Source organism: Ranitomeya variabilis, chromosome 8 (genome assembly GCF_051348905.1).
Source record: "Ranitomeya variabilis isolate aRanVar5 chromosome 8, aRanVar5.hap1, whole genome shotgun sequence".
Classification (NCBI taxonomy): domain Eukaryota; kingdom Metazoa; phylum Chordata; class Amphibia; order Anura; family Dendrobatidae; genus Ranitomeya; species Ranitomeya variabilis.
This window is the reverse complement of record NC_135239.1, coordinates 90,302,814-90,324,228: the sequence shown is the minus strand read 5'-3', so window position 1 is coordinate 90,324,228 and position 21,415 is coordinate 90,302,814.

The following is a 21,415-nucleotide window of genomic DNA, read 5'->3' as shown; positions in this document are numbered from 1 at the left end:
GGATTCACTGTAACAGAACGGGAGAATTTTTCCCAATTTTTTTTACACAGAAATTATCCTGTGACAGCCAATTTGTGGTGTATGTCATTACATGTGCCTGTGGCGTTCAATACGTGGGACGTCCCTGAGAACACGTATGAATGGCCACAGACACAATGCAAAAAATGGCTTCATGAAGCATAGTTTGTCTCGACACTTATGTTTGAAGCACAACAAACAATTAAACATAAAAGTTACACCAGTTGAGCAAATTCCGGAGAACTGCTCTAGCCGCACTGATAAATTGGATTTTTAAAATAGGGACTTTACATCGGGACGGATTAAATGAAGTCATTGAGGGAATATAAAATATATATACAGTATATATATATATATATATATATATATATATATATATATATATATATATATATATATATATAAAAGTGTTTTCCATAACTCTAATTAGCACTGTTTTTATAATCTATGTGTTTTAAATGTATTTTAGTATATTTTAATCACATATAACCATTTATATTCGCTATATAATTATATTACAATTTTATGATATCCATTAACATATTTTATATATGATCTGTTATAATATAATTTTATTATGCTTTTTATATATTTATGTAATGTATTTGCGTTTACTATCAATATGTCCTCTTGTAAACTTCTAACTTGTACTGTATAGCAGCTATATAGTGGGTGTGTTAGGATGTTAGGAACTAATTTTAGTGGTCCATGCCCTATTTAGCATAATACTACCTCTTATAAAGCTATCCACAATTTTGGAACACTTATCACAATATACCTGAGAAAGACATTTTATACGATCGAAATTCGTTGTATGTGCTTTTTCTTGAGAAAAAATAAAAACTTTTTTTGGATAATAAGAAGCTTTGGATCCTACACCTACGGGAGCACAAAAAGCCTCGTATAAAGTTTATTGGATAGTGTTTGCCTATGCAGTGAATGTAAGGGCTGCCAAAACTTTGGAGGCACTCCAATGCCCCTTGGAAGAGACGTGGAGGAGGGCCTCATAAAAAAATCTTTCCATTAGAAAGGAGTGGGTCTCCTATACTTGTAATGCCCATGCACTGAGTGTATGGGCTGACATACATTTACCCCTTGGGGGAATTGTTATGAACTATACTTTTGGGGCTCCCTCTTGTGGTCACTCGCGGTATGGCTCTTGGATCTCTTTCCCCAGGTTGGTAGTCACCTGCTTCCTTAAGACTCTGGGTGTTTCTATTTAAACTTCCTGGAGTCTTAGTCCATTGCCTGGCATCCATGTAATCAGTCCTTGTCTGGTTGCTCTTGTCTACTGGTCCTGATTTTTGCAACATAAGCTAAGTCTTGCTTTCTTGTTTTTTTTGTTTATTTGTATTATTCTGTTTTTGTCCAGCTTGTTCATAATGTGATTCTTGATTTTGCTGGAAGCTCTTAGGGCGCTGATATTCTCCCCCCATACCGTTAGTCGGTACGGGGGTTCTTGGATATTCAGCGTGGATATTTTGGTAGGGTTTTTCGCTGACCACATAAGTCCGCTTTCTATACTTCTGCTATTATTTAGTGGGCCTCTCTTTGCTGAATCTAGTTCATACTTACGTTTGTCCTTTCCTCTTACCTCACCGTTATTATTTGTTGGGGGCCTGTATCTACTTTGGGGTATCTTTCTCTGGAGGCAAGTGAGGTCTGTATTTTCTCTGAAAGGGTTAGTTAGATCTCCGGCTGGCGCGAGACGTCTAGAACCAACGTAGGCACGTTCCCCGGCTGCTATTATTTGTGGGCTAGGATCAGGTATGTGGTCAGCTCAGTTACCACCTCCCTAAGAGCTAGTTTTTATGTTTGCAGACTTTGCTGAAGACCCTGCGATCCTCTGCCATTAGGATCACAACAGTATGCCAGGCCAGTAATAGTTAATGCATTGCAGAAGTGGGATTAAAAGAAAAGAAAGAAGTTCTGAGTTTTTTTTTTTTTTCTTCCTTCCCCTTTACCTCTGAATGGCTTGAAACTCTGCTGCAGACATGAATGTGCAAACTCTGATTACTAGTGTGGATCAGCTTGCTGCTTGTGTGCAGGACATTCAGGATTTTGTAATTGGCAGTCCTATGTCAGAGCCTAAGATTCCTATTCCTGAGCTGTTCTCTGGAGATCGATTTAAATTTAGGAATTTTAGGAATAATTGTAAATTGTTTCTATCTTTGAGACCTCGTTCGTCTGGAGACTCAGCTCAGCAAGTTAAAATTGTTATCTCCTTCTTGCGGGGTGACCCTCAGGATTGGGCTTTCTCATTGGCGCCAGGAGATCCGGCATTGGCGAATATTGATGCGTTTTTTCTGGCGCTCGGATTGCTTTATGAGGAGCCCAATCTTGAAATTCAGGCAGAGAAGGCTTTGCTGGCTATTTCTCAGGGCCAGGATGAAGCCGAAGTGTATTGCCAAAAATTTCGGAAATGATCCGTGCTTACTCAGTGGAATGAGTGTGCTCTGGCCGCAAATTTCAGAAATGGCCTTTCTGAAAGCATTAAGAATGTGATGGTGGGCTTTCCCATTCCTACAAGTCTGAATGATTCTATGACGCTGGCCATTCAGATTGATCGGCGTTTGCGGGAGCGCAAATCCGCTAAACCTTTGGCGGTGTTGTCTGAACAGACGCCTGATTTAATGCAATGTGATAGAATTCAGACTAGAACTGAACGGCAAAAGCATAGACGTCAGAATGGGTTGTGTTTTTACTGTGGTGATTCTACACATGTTATATCAGCATGCTCTAAACGCCTAACAAAGTTTGTTAGTCCTGTCGCCGTTGGTAACTTGCAGCCTAAATTTATTTTGTCTGTGACTTTAATTTGCTCATTGTCTTCCTACCCTGTTATGGCGTTTGTGGATTCAGGCGCTGCCCTGAGTCTTATGGACTTGTCGTTTGCCAGGCGCTGTGGTTTTGTCCTGGAGCCTTTAGAAAATCCTATTCCTCTTAGAGGAATTGATGCTACGCCATTGGCAGAGAATAAACCGCAGTATTGGACACAAGTGACCATGTGCATGACTCCTGAACATCGGGAGGTGATTCGTTTTCTTGTTCTGCATAAAATGCATGATTTGGTCGTTTTGGGTCTGCCATGGTTACAGGCTCATAATCCTGTTCTGGATTGGAGGGCTATGTCTGTGTCAAGTTGGGGTTGTCAGGGAATTCATTGCGATTCCCCGTCGGTGTCTATTGCTTCCTCCACTCCTTCAGAAGTTCCTGAGTTTTTGCTTGACTATCAGGATGTGTTCAGTGAGTCCAGGTCCAGTGCTCTTCCTCCTCATAGGGACTGTGACTGCGCTATAGATTTGATTCCTGGTAGCAAGTTTCCTAAGGGACGATTATTTAATCTGTCCGTACCTGAGCATGCTGCGATGCGTTCTTATATAAAGGAGTCTTTGGAGAAAGGACATATTCGTCCATCCTCTTCCCCTCTTGGTGCGGGATTCTTTTTTGTGGCCAAGAAAGACGGATCTTTGAGACCTTGTATAGACTATCGGCTTCTGAATAAAATCACGGTTAAATTTCAGTACCCTCTGCCACTATTGTCGGACTTGTTTGCTCGGATTAAGGGTGCCTGTTGGTTCACCAAGATAGATCTTCGTGGTGCGTACAACCTTGTGCGCATTAGGCAGGGAGATGAATGGAAAACTGCATTTAATACGCCCGAAGGTCATTTTGAGTACTTGGTGATGCCTTTTGGGCTCTCTAATGCCCCTTCAGTGTTTCAATCCTTTATGCATGACATCTTCCGGAAGTATCTAGATAAATTTGTGATTGTTTATCTGGATGACATTTTAGTTTTTTCTGATGATTGGGATTCTCATGTAAAGCAGGTCAGGATGGTGTTTCAGGTTTTGCGTGATAATGCTTTGTTTGTGAAGGGCTCAAAGTGTCTCTTTGGAGTGCAGAAGGTTTCCTTTTTGGGTTTTATCTTTTCCCCTTCTGCTGTGGAGATGGACCCAGTCAAGGTCCGAGCTATTCATGATTGGACTCAACCCACGTCTGTTAAGAGTCTTCAGAAGTTTTTGGGTTTTGCTAATTTCTACCGTCGTTTTATTGCTAACTTTTCTAGCGTTGTTAAACCTCTGACGGATATGACCAAGAAAGGTTCTGATGTCGCTAATTGGGCTCCTGCGGCCATTGAGGCCTTCCGGGAGCTGAAGCGCCGGTTTACTTCGGCGCCTGTTTTGTGCCAGCCTGATATCTCACTTCCCTTTCAGGTTGAAGTGGATGCTTCTGAGATTGGTGCAGGAGCTGTTTTGTCGCAGAGAGGCTCTGGTTCCTCTATGATGAAACCATGTGCTTTCTTTTCCAGGAAGTTTTCGCCGGCTGAGCGGAACTATGATGTTGGTAATCGGGAGTTGTTGGCCATGAAGTGGGCATTTGAGGAGTGGCGTCATTGGCTCGAGGGAGCTAAGCATCGTGTGGTGGTCTTGACTGATCACAAAAACCTGATGTATCTCGAGTCTGCTAAACGCCTGAATCCTAGACAGGCTCGTTGGTCATTGTTTTTCTCCCGTTTTGACTTTGTGGTCTCATACCTGCCTGGTTCGAAAAATGTGAAGGCTGATGCTCTCTCTAGGAGCTTTGTGCCTGATTCTCCTGGAGTCTCAGCGCCGGCTGGTATTCTTAAAGAGGGAGTGATTTTGTCGGCCATTTCTCCTGATTTGCGACGTGTGTTGCAGAGATTTCAGGCTGGTAGACCTGACTCTTGCCCACCTGATAGACTGTTTGTTCCTGATAAATGGACCAGCAGAGTTATTTCCGAGGTTCATTCCTCAGTGTTGGCAGGGCATCCTGGGATTTTTGGTACCAGAGATTTGGTGGCTAGGTCCTTTTGGTGGCCTTCCTTGTCACGGGATGTGCGTGCTTTTGTGCAGTCCTGTGGGACTTGTGCTCGGGCTAAGCCTTGCTGTTCTCGTGCCAGCGGGTTGCTTTTGCCCTTGCCCGTCCCAAAGAGGCCTTGGACACACATTTCCATGGATTTCATTTCAGATCTTCCGGTGTCTCAGGGAATGTCTGTCATCTGGGTGGTGTGTGATCGTTTTTCCAAGATGGTCCATTTGGTGCCCTTGCCTAAGTTGCCTTCCTCTTCCGATCTGGTTCCTTTGTTTTTTCAGAGTGTGGTTCGTTTGCACGGCATTCCTGAGAATATCGTGTCTGACAGAGGATCCCAGTTTGTGTCCAGATTCTGGCGATCTTTTTGTGCTAAGATGGGCATTGATCTGTCGTTCTCGTCTGCCTTTCATCCTCAGACTAATGGCCAAACGGAGCGAACTAATCAGACGCTGGAGGCTTATTTGAGATGTTTTGTTTCTGCGGATCAGGATGATTGGGTGACCTTCTTGCCATTGGCTGAGTTTGCCCTCAATAATCGGGCTAGTTCCGCTACTTTGGTTTCGCCATTTTTCTGCAACTCTGGTTTTCATCCTCGTTTCTCCTCGGGTCATGTTGAGCCTTCTGACTGTCCTGGGGTGGATTCTGTGGTTGATAGGTTGCAGCGGACTTGGAATCATGTGGTGGACAACTTGAAGTTGTCACAGGAGAAGGCTCAGCGTTTTGCCAACCGCCGCCGCGGTGTGGGTCCCCGACTTCGTGTTGGGGATTTGGTTTGGTTATCTTCTCGGTTTGTCCCTCTGAAGGTTTCCTCTCCTAAGTTTAAGCCTCGCTTTATTGGTCCTTATAGAATTTTGGAGGTCCTTAATCCGGTGTCTTTTCGTTTGGATCTTCCTGCGTCGTTTGCCATTCACAATGTGTTCCATAGGTCTTTGTTGCGGCGGTACATTGTGCCTGTGGTTCCTGCTGTTGACCCTCCTGCTCCGGTCTTGGTTGAGGGCGAGTTGGAGTATGTGGTGGAGAAGATCTTAGATTCTCGTCTCTCTAGACGGAGGCTTCAGTATCTGGTCAAATGGAAGGGCTATGGTCAGGAGGATAATTCCTGGGTGGTCGCCTCTGATGTTCATGCGGCCGATTTGGTTCGTGCCTTTCACGCTGCCCATCCTGATCGCCCTGGTGGTCGTGGTGAGGGTTCGGTGACCCCTCCTTAAAGGGGGGGTACTGTTATGAACTATACTTTTGGGGCTCCCTCTTGTGGTCACTCGCGGTATGGCTCTTGGATCTCTTTCCCCAGGTTGGTAGTCACCTGCTTCGTTAAGACTCTGGGTGTTTCTATTTAAACTTCCTGGAGTCTTAGTCCATTGCCTGGCATCCATGTAATCAGTCCTTGTCTGGTTGCTCTTGTCTACTGGTCCTGATTTTTGCAACATAAGCTAAGTCTTGCTTTCTTGTTTTTTTTGTTTATTTGTATTATTCTGTTTTTGTCCAGCTTGTTCATAATGTGATTCTTGATTTTGCTGGAAGCTCTTAGGGCGCTGATATTCTCCCCACATACCGTTAGTCGGTATGGGGGTTCTTGGATATTCAGCGTGGATATTTTGGTAGGGTTTTTCGCTGACCACATAAGTCTGCTTTCTATACTTCTGCTATTATTTAGTGGGCCTCTCTTTGCTGAATCTAGTTCATACTTACGTTTGTCCTTTCCTCTTACCTCACCGTTATTATTTGTTGGGGGCCTGTATCTACTTTGGGGTATCTTTCTCTGGAGGCAAGTGAGGTCTGTATTTTCTCTGAAAGGGTTAGTTAGATCTCCGGCTGGCGCGAGACGTCTAGAACCAACGTAGGCACGTTCCCCGGCTGCTATTATTTGTGGGCTAGGATCAGGTATGTGGTCAGCTCAGTTACCACCTCCCTAAGAGCTAGTTTTTATGTTTGCAGACTTTGCTGAAGACCCTGCGATCCTCTACCATTAGCATCACAACAGGGAATATATGAACACACTGTTTAACAAATTGTTTTGACGGGCATCATAAACACCCTTTAAAAAAATGATGTGGGTGTTGCATCATGGATCATGGTCACCCTGGTTATATGGTGGTGGAGAATGAGGAGAAGGAGGAGGACAACAGCGAATTGTCAAAATCAGGAAGGGTATACCCAAGTGTGGGTGTGAAGAGGTGCATGGGAATAGACCTCCCAAAAAAAGACACTGTATTTGAGTTTATGTTACACTGCTATCATTCAGAGGTGTTGAGAAGTCTGTCCCAGTCCAGGCCTTGTGCATTTTTATAAGAATCAGCCTGTTAGCATTTTCAGTTGACAGGCGGATGCGCTTATCAGTTATAATTCCACCAGCGGCACTAAAAACCTGCTCTGACAAAACGTTAGCGGCAGGGTAGGTCAAGACCTTTAAAGCATAGAGAGCCAGTACATGCCAGGTATCCAGCTTGGATACCCAATAATTATAAGGCACAGAGGAATCATGGAGGACAATTGTATGGTCAGCAATGTACTCCCTCAGCATCTTCCCAAACTTTGCACTCCTTGTGAGAGTACCCTGCGCCTCAGGGACTGTGCAATGGGAGGGTCTGAGAAAACTCCCCTAAAACTTTGCCAGTGTTCCCCTGCCGGATTGGAGTTGTGTCTCTCTTGCCTGTACTACTTAGTTGTCCAACGAACTGTGTCCTTTGCTACCAGCGTTTTCAGATGGGAATTTTTCTAATAATTCCACAACAAGGGCCCTCTGGTACTGCCCTATTTTAGTAGACCTTTCTGCCTCGGGAATAAGAGATAGAAAATTCCCCTTGTAGCCTGGGTCTAGAAGTGTCACCAACCAGTAATGACTGTCCCCCAAAATTTTGAGAACGTGAGTGTCATGGGAAAGGCAGTGTAACATAAACTCAGCTATGTGTTGTGAATTCTGCTCTTGGGCTCCCTCCGGTGGTAGCTGGTGGTAGTGCAGTTGTCTTGGACTTGTAATCTGGGCAGGTGTTTCTGCTGATTGCAGCTCTATTAGGTATTTAGGTGTGTTGGATCCTTTAATCCATGCCAGTTGTCCATTGTACTTGGAGGGATTGCATCTCTCTCTGGCTCCTCATGCCCTGCTGTCAATTCAGCTAAGAAAAGTGTCTGGTTTTTTTTCTCTGTGCACACACACAGTGTGCTTTGCAATTCAGTGCAATTTATTGTGTTTTTGTCCAGCTTAGACTTTGTTTGGATTTTTCAGTCATGCTGGATTCTCAGGAGATGCAGATATACTTTCTATTTCTTTAGTTAGATGTAGTATATTTGTATTATCTGCTGTGGATATTTTTAGTATTTTAATACTGACTGCTTAGAATTCTGTCCTATCCTTTTCTGTTTAGCTAGAAGTGCCTCTTTTGCTAAACCCTGTTTTTCTGCCTGCGTGTGTTTTTCCTCTTATACTCACAGTCAATATTTGTGGGGGACTGCCTATCCTCTGGGGTTCTGCTCTGAGGCAAGATAGAATTCCCATTTCCATCTATAGGGGTATTTAGTCCTCCGGCTGTGTCGAGGTGTCTAGGACGTGTTAGGTACATCCCACGGCTACTTCTAGTTGCGGTGTTAGTTTAGGGTTTGCGGTCAGTACAGGTACCACCTACTCCTGAGAAAGTCTCTCATGCGGCTCCAAGGTCACCGGATCATAACAGCTATGCATGCCAGACTGCTAACAGGCAAGACTTCTGTGTCCTCACCAAGAGGACGACTGACCATGCTCTCCTCCTCCTCCTTCTCCTCCTCCCTGTCCTCAGGCCATCCACACTGAACAGACGGTATGACAGTTGTGCAGGTGTTACGTCTATAGTGCAGGAAACTAGTTCCTGTTTTGCCTCCTCCTCCTCCTCTTTCTCATTGTCACCCAATCCATGTTGGGATGAGATGAGACTGAGCTGTGTGTAATCACCCTGTATGGTTCCTTGCTCAATCTCATAGCGCTCCGCCTGAAATGCATCCTCTTTGATTGTGAGAACAGAGCATTTCAGAACACAGAGAAGCAGGATGGTGACACTAATTATGGCGTCATTTCCGCTCACCATCTTGGTGGAGTCCTCAAAGTTTTGGAGGATGGTACATATGTCTGATATCTAAGACCACTCCTGAGATCTTATGTGTCGAATTTGAACTGAATATCGATGGCCTTATTGATGCTGGCAGTCAACAACAGTCAACACAGACCCCCGGCAGACCCCCGGAAGCCCGGCACAGCCCCCCGGCAGCCCCGCACAGACCCCCGACAGTCCTGGCAGACCCCCGGAAGCCCCGCACAGACCCCCGAGAGCCCCGCATAGACCCCCAACAGCCCGCACAGACCCCTGAGAGCCCCACACAGACCCCAGAGAGCCCCGCACAGACCCCGCCCACACACACAGACATGCACATTCTCCGCCCATACTCCACCCACACTCCGCCCACACACTCCCCCCTCCCGATCTGCAGTGTTTCACCCGCAGCTAAACCGCAGATCTTTTTTACATTTGCGGTTTTCCTGCGGATGTGCTCGACTCAATGCAAGTCAATGGGTGCAGAAACGCTGCAGATCCGCACAAAGAATTGACATGCTGCGGTAAAAGCAACGCTTCGTTTCTGCGTGTTTTTTTCCGCAGCATGTGCACAGCTGATTTGGTTTTCCATAGGTTTACATGGTACTGTAAACCGCATGGAAAACTGCTGCAGATCCGCAGCATCAAAAACGCCATGGATTCGCGGTAAAATCCGCAGCGTGTGAACATGGCCTTATTCTGTCTCTCCATTTGTGTCTTTCTCTCTGTCTCTCTCTTTCTTATCCTGTGTGCTTGCCCATTAATTTAGAGAATACAAACATAGATTGTTATTAAAAAATAGTTTGGAAAGTAAAAGAGGGAAAATTGATGCTTACTGGTAATATGAGGAAGTATATGAAAGGACCGAACTGTATTTTTTGCTTGGCTTTCCCAGCATTTTCAAAACTAATACATGCGGTCAGAAGAGACAAGAAGAAATATATACAGTAAATATGTATGACTTAGGCAACAAAATTGAACATATTTTTTTTAAAACCAGACTTGTGGATGCTGGAATGTCTATGGTAAAATGTCACATTTTGTCACGCAGCATTTTAACCCCTTCACGAAATGCACTGTACATGTACAGTGCATGTCATGTCTCCCCCTTTGATGTTGACTCCGGCGCTGAGCCCACATCTTTTCCAGCACATGTCAGCTGTTGTGATCCACCCACCACTGTTAACCCGATAAATGCCACTATCAAAATCTGAGAGAAGCATTTATTGCACGCTTACGGTAATCACGCCAGAAATCCCGCCCATCAGTGACCCCATCACATGATCCCGGGCCACCGATGGGTTGGCACGACAACCAGAGGTCTCCTGCAGACCTCTACTGTTGTAACTGCTGGATTGCTATGAGCTCTGCCCGGTGGTCGGTGCTCATAGCCAATCAGCAATTCTTCTACATACAGGCGATCTGATCATTGCCTGTATGTAGCAAAGCCGATCAGGTTATGGTAGCTATTGAAGCATGCCAAAAGTAAAAAATATATATTTTTAAAAACATTAAAAAGTAAAAAATATAAAAGTTCAAATTACCCCTTTTTGCCCTATTTAAAATAATAAAATAAAATCAAACATGCACATATTTGGTATCACTGCTTTCAGAATTGCCCAACCAATATAAAAAAGAATTAACCTGATCGCTAAACTGCATAATGGAAAAAAAAGGCAAAACGCCAGAATTACTTTTTTTGGTTGCCGCAACATTGCATTAAAATGCAATAATGGGTGATTAGTGATGAGCGAATGTGTTCGCCACTACTCGGTACTCGTCTGAGTATCACAATGTTCGGTGTACTCAGCGAGCACCGAGTATTTCCGGAATTATTCAGCGGGAGCTCGGGTCTCCGCCCTGCAATTCTGGCGCTCTTTAGAGCACCAATGATATTTCAGGGATTGTCAGTCATGCACTGTAATGCCGCAGCCATCTTTGTTGTGGTATTACAGTGATTGGCTGTAAAAATCGTAGCATCGCAGCCATACGTATCATAGTTCTGTGTGCTGGCCTTGTTCTCCTTATTTTTTTTTCAAAAATTGACCCAAAATATATATATTTTATATAGTCTGTTATGTCAGGCTTAGGCCTGGTGTATCTGTGTTTTAAAAATCGTAGCTTCGCAGGCATAAGTTTCATAGTTCTGTTTGCTAGAATTGTACTCATTTTAAATGTTTTGCCAAATTTCACATACAAGAGAAAAAAATTAGACAGTCTGTTATCTGTGGCTGCGGCCTGGTGAATCTGTGGTGGAAAAACCATAGCTTCGCAGGCATACATTTCATAGTTCTGCCTGATAGCCTTGTTCCACTCTTATTTTTTTATTTTAAAAATTCTCCAACCCCCCAAAAAAAATTAAACAGGCTGCTATGTCAGGCTGAGGCCCTGCGTATCTGTGGTGGAAAAATCGTAGCTTCGCAGGCATACATTTCATAGTTCTGCCTGATAGCCTTGTTCCACTCTTATTTTTTTATTTTAAAAATTCTCCAACCCCCCCAAAAAAATTAAACAGGCTGCTATGTCAGGCTGAGGCCCTGTGTATCTGTGGTGGAAAAATCGTAGCTTCGCAGGCATAAGTTTCATAGTTTGTCTGATAGCCTTTTTCCACTCTTCTTTTTATTTAAAAAATTCTCCAAAACCCCCCAAAAAATTATACAGTCTGCTATGTCAGGCTGAGGCCTTGTGTATCTGTGGTAGAAAATTTGTAGCTTCGCAGGCATACGTTTCATAGTTTTGTCTGCTAGTCTTGTTTCACTCTCTTTTTTTTTTACATTCTCTAAAAAAAAAAAAAAAAAAAAATGCAATTTGTTATGTCAGGCTGAGGCCTGTTGTATCTGTGGTGGAAAAATCGTAGCTTTGAAAGCATACTGAACAGATATAATTTTGCTCCAAAAAATACATATGTGTTGAGCTTTTGAAATAGTTCAGTAGTCTATTTAATATGGGCAAGACAAGCGATGGGGAAGTGGATGGGAAGCTGATGCTGCATGCAGAAAACGAGGCCGTGGCCAAGCTGAAAGTGGTCCAAAGCAAAGATTCACATGTTCGCGCTCGACCTTCCTGTCTCAGTTTCTAAGGGACCGCAGCACACCACTATTGAAGCCAGAGCAGTGTGAAATTGTTGTTGGTTGGATAGCGGATAATGCTTCCAGTCACTTAGCCACTATTACCACCACCATGTCTTCCACACAGTCAAGTCTGAGTAGCCGTGATTGTGGACCGGATATTACTCAATCTGATCCTCCTTCCTCCCACCAAGCCGAGTGCCCTGAGACAACAGATCCCACACTTGGACACTCCGAAGAGCTGCTCAGTTTTCCTTTTAAAGATTCTGGACTCTTGGCCGGTCAACTTGAAGTGGGGCAAGATGAGATCGCATGTAGCGATGCCCAAACATTTAAACAGCCACGGTCACATGAAGGCGATGGTGGGAAAGTGTCACAAGAGGTGGACGATTATGAGAAACAATTGCAAGAAAGTCAGAATTAGGAGCAGGGTGCAGATGTGGAAGACAAGGTGGTGGATGACATAGTGACTGACCCAACCTGGCAGGAGGACATGCAGAGCGAGGACAGCAGCACACATAGGGGAAGGAGGCATATCATCCCAACAGGCAGAAGAAGCAGTGTGGTTATTCTACCTATATACAGCACTATTTTGCATAGAAAAAAATAAAAAATACAGGCCACACATTTGGCAGTGTAGTATTTGCATGACAGGCCTCATTTATCTGCGTGCTCCAAGTTTGGGCATTTTAGGCCGGTATTCCCATTTTTTTTCTGTCTGTTACTCTACTTATATACAGCACTATTTTGCATTTAGAATGATACAGGCCACATATTTGGCAGTGTGGTATTTCCGTGACAGGCCTCATATACCTGCATGCTCCAAGTTTGGGCATTTTAGGCCGGTATTCCAGTTTTTTTCCTGTCTGTTACTCTACTTATATACAGCACTATTTTGCATTGAAAAAAATAAAAAAATACAGGCCACATATTTGGTAGTGTGGTATTTCTGTCAGACGTCAGATGTTTGTGGCCTACAAATTGTGGAAATTCAGGCCTACATTCTGCTGTATTTGCTGTCTGTTACTCTAGTTCAGCATACTATTTTAGTTTAACCCCTTCATGACCCAGCCTATTTTGACCTTAATGACCTGGCCGTTTTTTGCAATTCTGACCAGTGTCCCTTTATGAGGTAATAACTCAGGAACGCTTCAACGGATCCTAGTGGTTCTGAGATTGTTTTTTTGTGACATATTGGGCTTCATGTTAGTGGTAAATTTAGGTCGATAATTTTAGCGTTTATTTGTGAAAAAAATGGAAATTTGGCGAAAATTTTGAACATTTTGCAATTTTCAAATTTTGAATTTTTATTCTGCTAAACGAGAGAGTTATGTGACACAAAATAGGTAATAAATAACATTACCACATGTCTACTTTACATCAGCACAATTTTGGAAACAAAATTTTTTTTTGCTAGGAAGTTATAAGGGTTAAAATTTGACCAGCGATTTCTAATTTTTACAATGAAATTTACAAAACCATTTTTTTAGGGACCACCTCACATTTGAAGTCAGTTTGAGGGGTCTATATGGCTGAAAATACCCAAAAGTGACACCATTCTAAAAACTGCACCCCTCATGGTGCTCAAAAACACATTCAAAAAGTTTATTAACCCTTCAGGTGCTTCACAGCAGCAGAAGCAACATGGAAGGAAAAAATGAACATTTAACTTTTTAGTCACAAAAATGATCTTTTAGCAACAATTTTTTTATTTTCCCAAGGCTAAAAAGAGAAACTGGACCCCAAAAGTTATTTTACAATTTGTCCTGAGTACGCTGATACCCTATATGGGGGGGGGGGAACCACTGTTTGGGCACACGGCAGGGCTCGGAATGGAAGGAGTGCCATTTGACTTTTTCAATGAAAAATTGGCTCCAATCTTTAGCGGACACCATGTCGCGTTTCGAGAGCCCCTGTGTGCCTAAACATTAGAGCTCCCCCACAAGTGACCCCATTTTGGAAACTAGACCCCCCAAGGAGCTTATCTAGATGCATAGTGAGCACTTTGAACCCCAGGGTGCTTCACAAATTGATCCGTAAAAATGAAAAAGTACTTTTGTTTCACAAAACATTTCTTTTAGCCTCAATGTTTTCATTTTCACATGGGCAGCAGGATAAAATGGATCCTAAAATGTGTTGGGCAAATTCTCCTGAGTACACTGATACCTCATATGTGGTCACAAACCACTGTTTATGCACACGGCAGGGCTCAGAAGGGAAGGAGCACCATTTGACTTTTGAATGAAAAATTAGCTCCAATCGTTAGCGGACACCATGTCGTGTTTGGAGAGCCCCTGTGTACCTAAAGATTGGAGCTCCCCCACAAGTGACCCCATTTTGGAAACTAGACCCCTCAAGGAACTTATCTAGATGCATAGAGAGCACTTTGAACCCCCCGGTGCTTCACAAATTGATCCGTAAAAATGAAAAAGTACTTTTTTTTCACAAAAAATTTATTTTAGCCTCAATTTGTTCATTTTCACAGGGGCAACATGATAAAATGGATCCTAAAATTTATTGGGCAATTTCTCCTGAGTACACTGATACCTCACATGTGGGGGTAAACCACTGTTTGGGCACACGGCAGGGCTCGGAAGGGAAGGAGCGCAATTTGACTTTTTGAATGAAAAATTAGCTCCAATCGTTAGCGGACACCATGTCGTGTTTGGAGAGCCCCTGTGTGCCTAAACTTTGGAGCTCCCCCACAAATGACCTCATTTTGGAAACTAGACCTCCCATGGAACTAATCTAGATGTGCGGTGACCACTTTAAACCCCCAAGTGCTTCACAGAAGATTATAAGGCAGAGCCGTGAAAATAAAAAATAATTTTTCTTTCCTCAAAAATTATATTTTAGCCCTCAACTTTTTATTTTCACAAGAGTTACAGGAGAAATTGGACCCCAAAAGTTGTTGTCCAGTTTCTCCTGAGTACGCTGATACCCCATATGTGGGGGGAAACCACTGTTTGGGCACACGTCGGGGCTCAGAAGGGAAGTAGTGACGTTTTGGAATGCAGACTTTGATGGAATTGTCTGCTGGCATCATGTTACGTTTGCAGAGCCCCTGATGTGCCTAAACAGTAGAAACCACCCACAAGTGACCGCATTTTGGAAATTAGACCCCCCAAGGAACTTATCTAGATGTTCAGTGAGCCCTTTAACCCCCAAGTGCTTCACCGAAGTTTATAGCGCAGAGCCGTGAAATTAAAAAATCATTATTCTTTCCTTAAAAATTATGTTTTAGCAAGCAATTTTTTATTTTCACAAGGGTAACAGGAGAAATTGGACCCCAATAGTTGCTGCCCAGTTTGTCCTGAGTACGCTGATACCCCATATGTGGGGGTAAACCACTGCTTGGGCACACGTCGGGGCTCGGTAGGGAAGTAGTGATGTTTAGAAATGCAGACTTTGATGAAATGGTCTGCGGGCGTCATGTTGCGTTTGCAGAGCCCCTGATCTGCCTAAACAGTAGAAACTCCCCACAAGTGACCCCATTTTGGAAACCAGACCCCCCAAGGAACTTATCCAGATGTATGGTGAGCACTTTGAACCCCCAAGTGCTTCACAGAAGTTTACAATGCATAGCCATGAAAATAAAAAATCATTTTTCTTCCCTCAAAAATTATGTTTTAGTAAGTAATTTTTTATGTTCACAAGGGTAACAGGAGAAGTGGACCCGATATTTGTTGCCCTTTTTGTCCTGAGTACGCTGATACCCCATATGTGGGGGTAAACCACTGCTTGGGCACACGTCGGGGCTCGGAAGGGAAGTAGTGATGTTTAGAAATGCAGACTTTGATGGAATGGTCTGCGGGCGTCACGTTGCGTTTGCAGAGCCCTTGATCTGCCTAAACAGTAGAAACCCCCCACAAGTGACCCCATTTTGGAAACTAGACCCCCCAAGGAACTATCTAGATGTGCGATGAGCACTTTGAACCCCCAAGTGCTTCACAGACGTTTATAACGCAGAACCGCGAAAATATATTATGTTTTAGCAAGCAATTTTTTATTTTCGCAAGGGTAACAGGAGAAATTGGACCACAATTGTTGTTGCCCAGTTTGTCCTGAGTATGCTGGTACCCCATATGTGGGGGTAAACCACTGTTTGGGCGCACGTCAGGGCTCGGAAGGGAGGGAGCACCATTTGACTTTTTGAACTCAAGATTGGCTGGAATCAATGGTGGCGCCATGTTGCGTTTGGAGACCCCTGATGTGCCTAAACAGTGGAAACCCCTCAATTCTAACTCCAACATTAACTCCAACACACCCCTAACCCTAATCCCATCTCTAGCCATAACCCTAATCACAACCCTAACCCCAACACACCCCTAACCACAACCCTAACCCCGACACACCCCTAACCCTAATACCAACCCTAATCCTAACCCTAACCCCAACACACCCCTAACCATAACCCTAACCACAAGCCTAATCTTAACCCTATTTCCAACCCTAGCCCTAATTCCAACCCTAACTCTAATTCCAACCCTAACCCTAAGGCTCGTGCTCGTGTGAGATTTTTCCGCACCATTTTTGAAAAATCTGCAGGTAAAAGGCACTGCGTTTTACCTGCGGATTTACTGTGGATTTCCAGTGTTTTTTTGTGCGGATTTCACCTGCAGATTCCTACTGAGGAACAGGTGTAAAACGCTGGGGAATCCGCACAAAGAATTGACATGCTGCGGAAAATACAATGCAGCGTTGCCGCGTGGTATTTTCCGCACCATGGGCATAGCGGATTTTGTTTTCCACAGGTTTACATGGTACTGTAAACCTGAAGGAAAACTGCTATGAATCTGCAGCGGCCAATCCGCTGTGTGTGGATCCGCAGCCAAATCCGCACCGTGTGCACATAGCCTAATTCTAACCCTAATTCTAACCCCGAACCCTAACCCTAGCCCTAAGCCTAGCCCTAACCCTAATTCTAACCCTAACTCTAACCCTAGTTCTAACCCTAACCCTAGTGGAAGAAATAAAAGTAAATATATTTTCTTTATTTTTATTATTGTCCCTACCTATGGGGGTGATAAAGGGGGGTTCATTTACTATTTTTTTTATTGTGATCACTGTGATAGGTTTTATCACAGTGATCAAAATGTACCTGGAATGAATCTGCCGGCCGGCAGATTCAGCGGGCACACTGCGCATGTGCCCGCCATTTTGGAAGATGGCGGTGCCCATGGAGCAGACGGACGGACACCGAAAGGCTCGGTAAGTATGAGGAGGGATTGGAGCATGGGGGGTTTCGGAGCACGGGGGGAGCGGACAGGAGGACGGGGGAGCGGACAGGAGGACGGGGAGCGGACAGCCAGACGGAGGGGAGCGGAGCACAGGACGGAGGACTGGGGAGGCGATCGGTGGTGGGGGGGGTAGATCAGGGTTTCCAGCCATGGCCGATGATATTGCAGCATCGGCCATGGCTGGATTGTAATATTTCACCATTTTCATAGGTGAAATATTACACATCGCTCTGATTGGCTGTTTCACTTTCAGCAGCCAATCAGAGCAATCGCAGCCACGTGGGGGCAAAGCCACCTCCCTGGGCTAAAGTACCACTCCCCCTGTCCCTGCAGATCGGGTGAATTTGGAGTTAACCCTTTCACCCGATCTGCAGGGACGCGATCCCTCCATGATGCCACATAGGCGTCACAGGTCGGATTGGCACCGACTTTCATGACGCCTGTTGTGAACTCTATTTCTGGGCTCCCTCTTGTGGTCACAAGTGGTACTGTGTGAGTGCTGTCTTTCTGCAGGTTTGTGACTGGCATCAGCTGTCTCGTTATCTGTGGGCTGGTTTTCTATGTAAGCTCACTTGGACTCTCAGTCTATGCCTGCTGTCGTTGTATTCAGTGCTGTTCTGATTGCTCCTGTCTACATCCGTAATCAGTCTCTCCATGAGAAGCTAAGTTCTGTTTGCTTATTCTTGCTCATCTATGTTCAATATGTTTCCTAGAATATTATGAGTTTTGTCCAGCTTGCTAATATGTGATTTCTCTGCTTGCTGGTAGCTCTGGGGTGCTGAGTTGCTCCCCCCACATCGTTAGTTGGTGTGGGGGTTCTCGCATTCTCTGCGTGGATATTTTTGTATAGGGTTTTTTACTGACCGCACAGATCCCTTGCTATTTTCTGCTATCTAGTGTTGGCGGGCCTCATTTGCTTAACCTGTTTCATCTCTGCGTTTGTCTTTTCTAGGGTTGAGCGAAACGGGTCGATCATTTTCAAAAGTCGCCGACTTTTGGCTAAGTCGGCGTCTCATGAAACCCGATCCGACCCCTGTGCTTGTCGGCCATGCGGCACGCGACTTTCGCGCCAAAGTCGCGTTTCAATGACGCGAAAAGCGCCATTTCTCAGCCAATGAAGGTGAACGCAGAGTGTGGGCAGCGTGATGACATAGATCCTGGTCCCCACCATCTTAGAGAAGGGCATTGCAGTGATTGGCTTGCTGTCTGCGGCGTCACAGGGGCTATAAAGGGGCGTTCCCGCCGACCGCCATCTTACTGCTGCTGATCTGAGCTTAGGGACAGGTTGCTGCCGCTTCGTCAGAAGCAGGGAGAGCGTTAGGCAGGGTCCACTAACCACCAAACCGCTTGTGCTGCAGCGATTTCCACTGTCCAACACCACCTTCGGTGTGCAGGGACTGTGGAAGCTATTTTTTTTTTTTTTTCCCCTCAGCGCTGTAGCTCATTGGGCTGCCCTAGAAGGCTCCGTGATAGCTGTATTGCTGTGTGTACGCCACTGTGGAAACCAACTGCTTTTTTCAAAGCACATATCCTCTTGTTCCTTCCTTTCTGCACAGCTATCTTTTTTGTTTGTCCACACTTTTTATTTAATTTGTGCATCAGTCCACTCCTATTGCTGCCTGCCATACCTGGCTTACATTACTGCAGGGAGATAGTAATTGTAGGACAGTCCCTGTTTTTTTTTTGTTTTTTTTGTGGGAGATTAAGATTGGCATTTCTGCTACAGTGCCATCCCTGTGTGTGCCATCTCTCACTGAGTGGGCCATAGAAAGCCTATTTATTTTTTCCGTGATTTGTGTTCTAAATTCTACCTCAACACAAAAACACTACATCAATCAGTGGGAGAAAAATATTGGCCTCAGTCAGGGCTTGTGTGCCACTGCTGTGTGTGCTATCTCTCATTCAGTGGGCTATAGAAAGCCTATTTTTTTTTTTTATTTTTTTTTATATTATTTGGTTTCTAAAGTCTCCCTGAAAAAAAAAAAAAAAACCTAAAAAAACAGTGGGAGAGTAATATTGCCCTTTCAGCTTGTGTGCCAGTCTTGACTCCTGGGTGTGCCACCTCTCTCCCTCTCATTCAGTGGGCCATAGAAAGCCTATTTATTTTTTTTTTAAAATATTATTGGGTTTCTAAAGTCTCCCTTAAAAAACAAAAAATACATAAAAAAACAGTGGGAGAGTAATATTGCCCTTTCAGCTTGTGTGCCAGTCTTGACTCCTGGGTGTGCCACCTCTCTCTCTCATTCAGTGGGCCATAGAAAGGCTATTTTTTTTTTGTTTTTTTTAATATTATTTGGTTTCTAAAGTCTCCCTGAAAAAAAAAAAAAACATACAAAAAACAGTGGGAGAGTAATATTGCCCTTTCAGCTTGTGTGCCAGTCTTGACTCCTGGGTGTGCCACCTCTCTCCCTCTCATTCAGTGGGCCATAGAAAGCCTATTTATTTATTTTTTTAAATATTATTGGGTTTCTAAAGTCTCCCTTAAAAAACAAAAAATACATAAAAAAACAGTGGGAGAGTAATATTGCCCTTTCAGCTTGTGTGCCAGTCTTGACTCCTGGGTGTGCCACCTCTCTCCCTCTCATTCAGTGGGCCATAGAAAGCCTATTTATTTATTTTTTTAAATATTATTGGGTTTCTAAAGTCTCCCTTAAAAAACAAAAAATACATAAAAAAACAGTGGGAGAGTAATATTGCCCTTTCAGCTTGTGTGCCAGTCTTGACTCCTGGGTGTGCCACCTCTCTCCCTCTCATTCAGTGGGCCATAGAAAGCCTATTTATTTTTTTTTTTAAATATTATTGGGTTTCTAAAGTCTCCCTTAAAAAACAAAAAATACATAAAAAAAACAGTGGGAGAGTAATATTGCCCTTTCAGCTTGTGTGCCAGTCTTGACTCCTGGGTGTGCCACCTCTCTCTCTCATTCAGTGGGCCATAGAAAGGCTATTTTTTTTTTGTTTTTTTTAATATTATTTGGTTTCTAAAGTCTCCCTGAAAAAAAAAAAAAAACATACAAAAAACAGTGGGAGAGTAATATTGCCCTTTCAGCTTGTGTGCCAGTCTTGACTCCTGGGTGTGCCACCTCTCTCCCTCTCATTCAGTGGGCCATAGAAAGCCTATTTATTTTTTTTTTAAATATTATTGGGTTTCTAAAGTCTCCCTTAAAAAACAAAAAATACATAAAAAAAACAGTGGGAGAGTAATATTGCCCTTTCAGCTTGTGTGCCAGTCTTGACTCCTGGGTGTGCCACCTCTCTCCCTCTCATTCAGTGGGCCATAGAAAGCCTATTTATTTTTTTTTTTAAATATTATTGGGTTTCTAAAGTCTCCCTTAAAAAACAAAAAATACATAAAAAAACAGTGGGAGAGTAATATTGCCCTTTCAGCTTGTGTGCCAGTCTTGACTCCTGGGTGTGCCACCTCTCTCTCTCATTCAGTGGGCCATAGAAAGGCTATTTATTTTTTTTTTTAAATATTATTGGGTTTCTAAAGTCTCCCTGAAAAAAAAAAAAAAAACATACAAAAAACAGTGGGAGAGTAATATTGCCCTTTCAGCTTGTGTGCCAGTCTTGACTCCTGGGTGTGCCACCTCTCTCCCTTTCATTCAGTGGGCCATAGAAAGCCTATTTATTTTTTTTTTTAAATATTATTGGGTTTCTAAAGTCTCCCTTAAAAAACAAAAAATACATAAAAAAACAGTGGGAGAGTAATATTGCCCTTTCAGCTTGTGTGCCAGTCTTGACTCCTGGGTGTGCCACCTCTCTCCCTCTCATTCAGTGGGCCATAGAAAGCCTATTTATTTTTTTTTTAAATATTATTGGGTTTCTAAAGTCTCCCTTAAAAAACAAAAAATACATAAAAAAACAGTGGGAGAGTAATATTGCCCTTTCAGCTTGTGTGCCAGTCTTGACTCCTGGGTGTGCCACCTCTCTCCCTCTCATTCAGTGGGCCATAGAAAGCCTATTTATTTTTTTTTTTAAATATTATTGGGTTTCTAAAGTCTCCCTTAAAAAACAAAAAATACATAAAAAAACAGTGGGAGAGTAATATTGCCCTTTCAGCTTGTGTGCCAGTCTTGACTCCTGGGTGTGCCACCTCTCTCTCTCATTCAGTGGGCCATAGAAAGGCTATTTATTTTTTTTTTTAAATATTATTGGGTTTCTAAAGTCTCCCTGAAAAAAAAAAAAAAAACATACA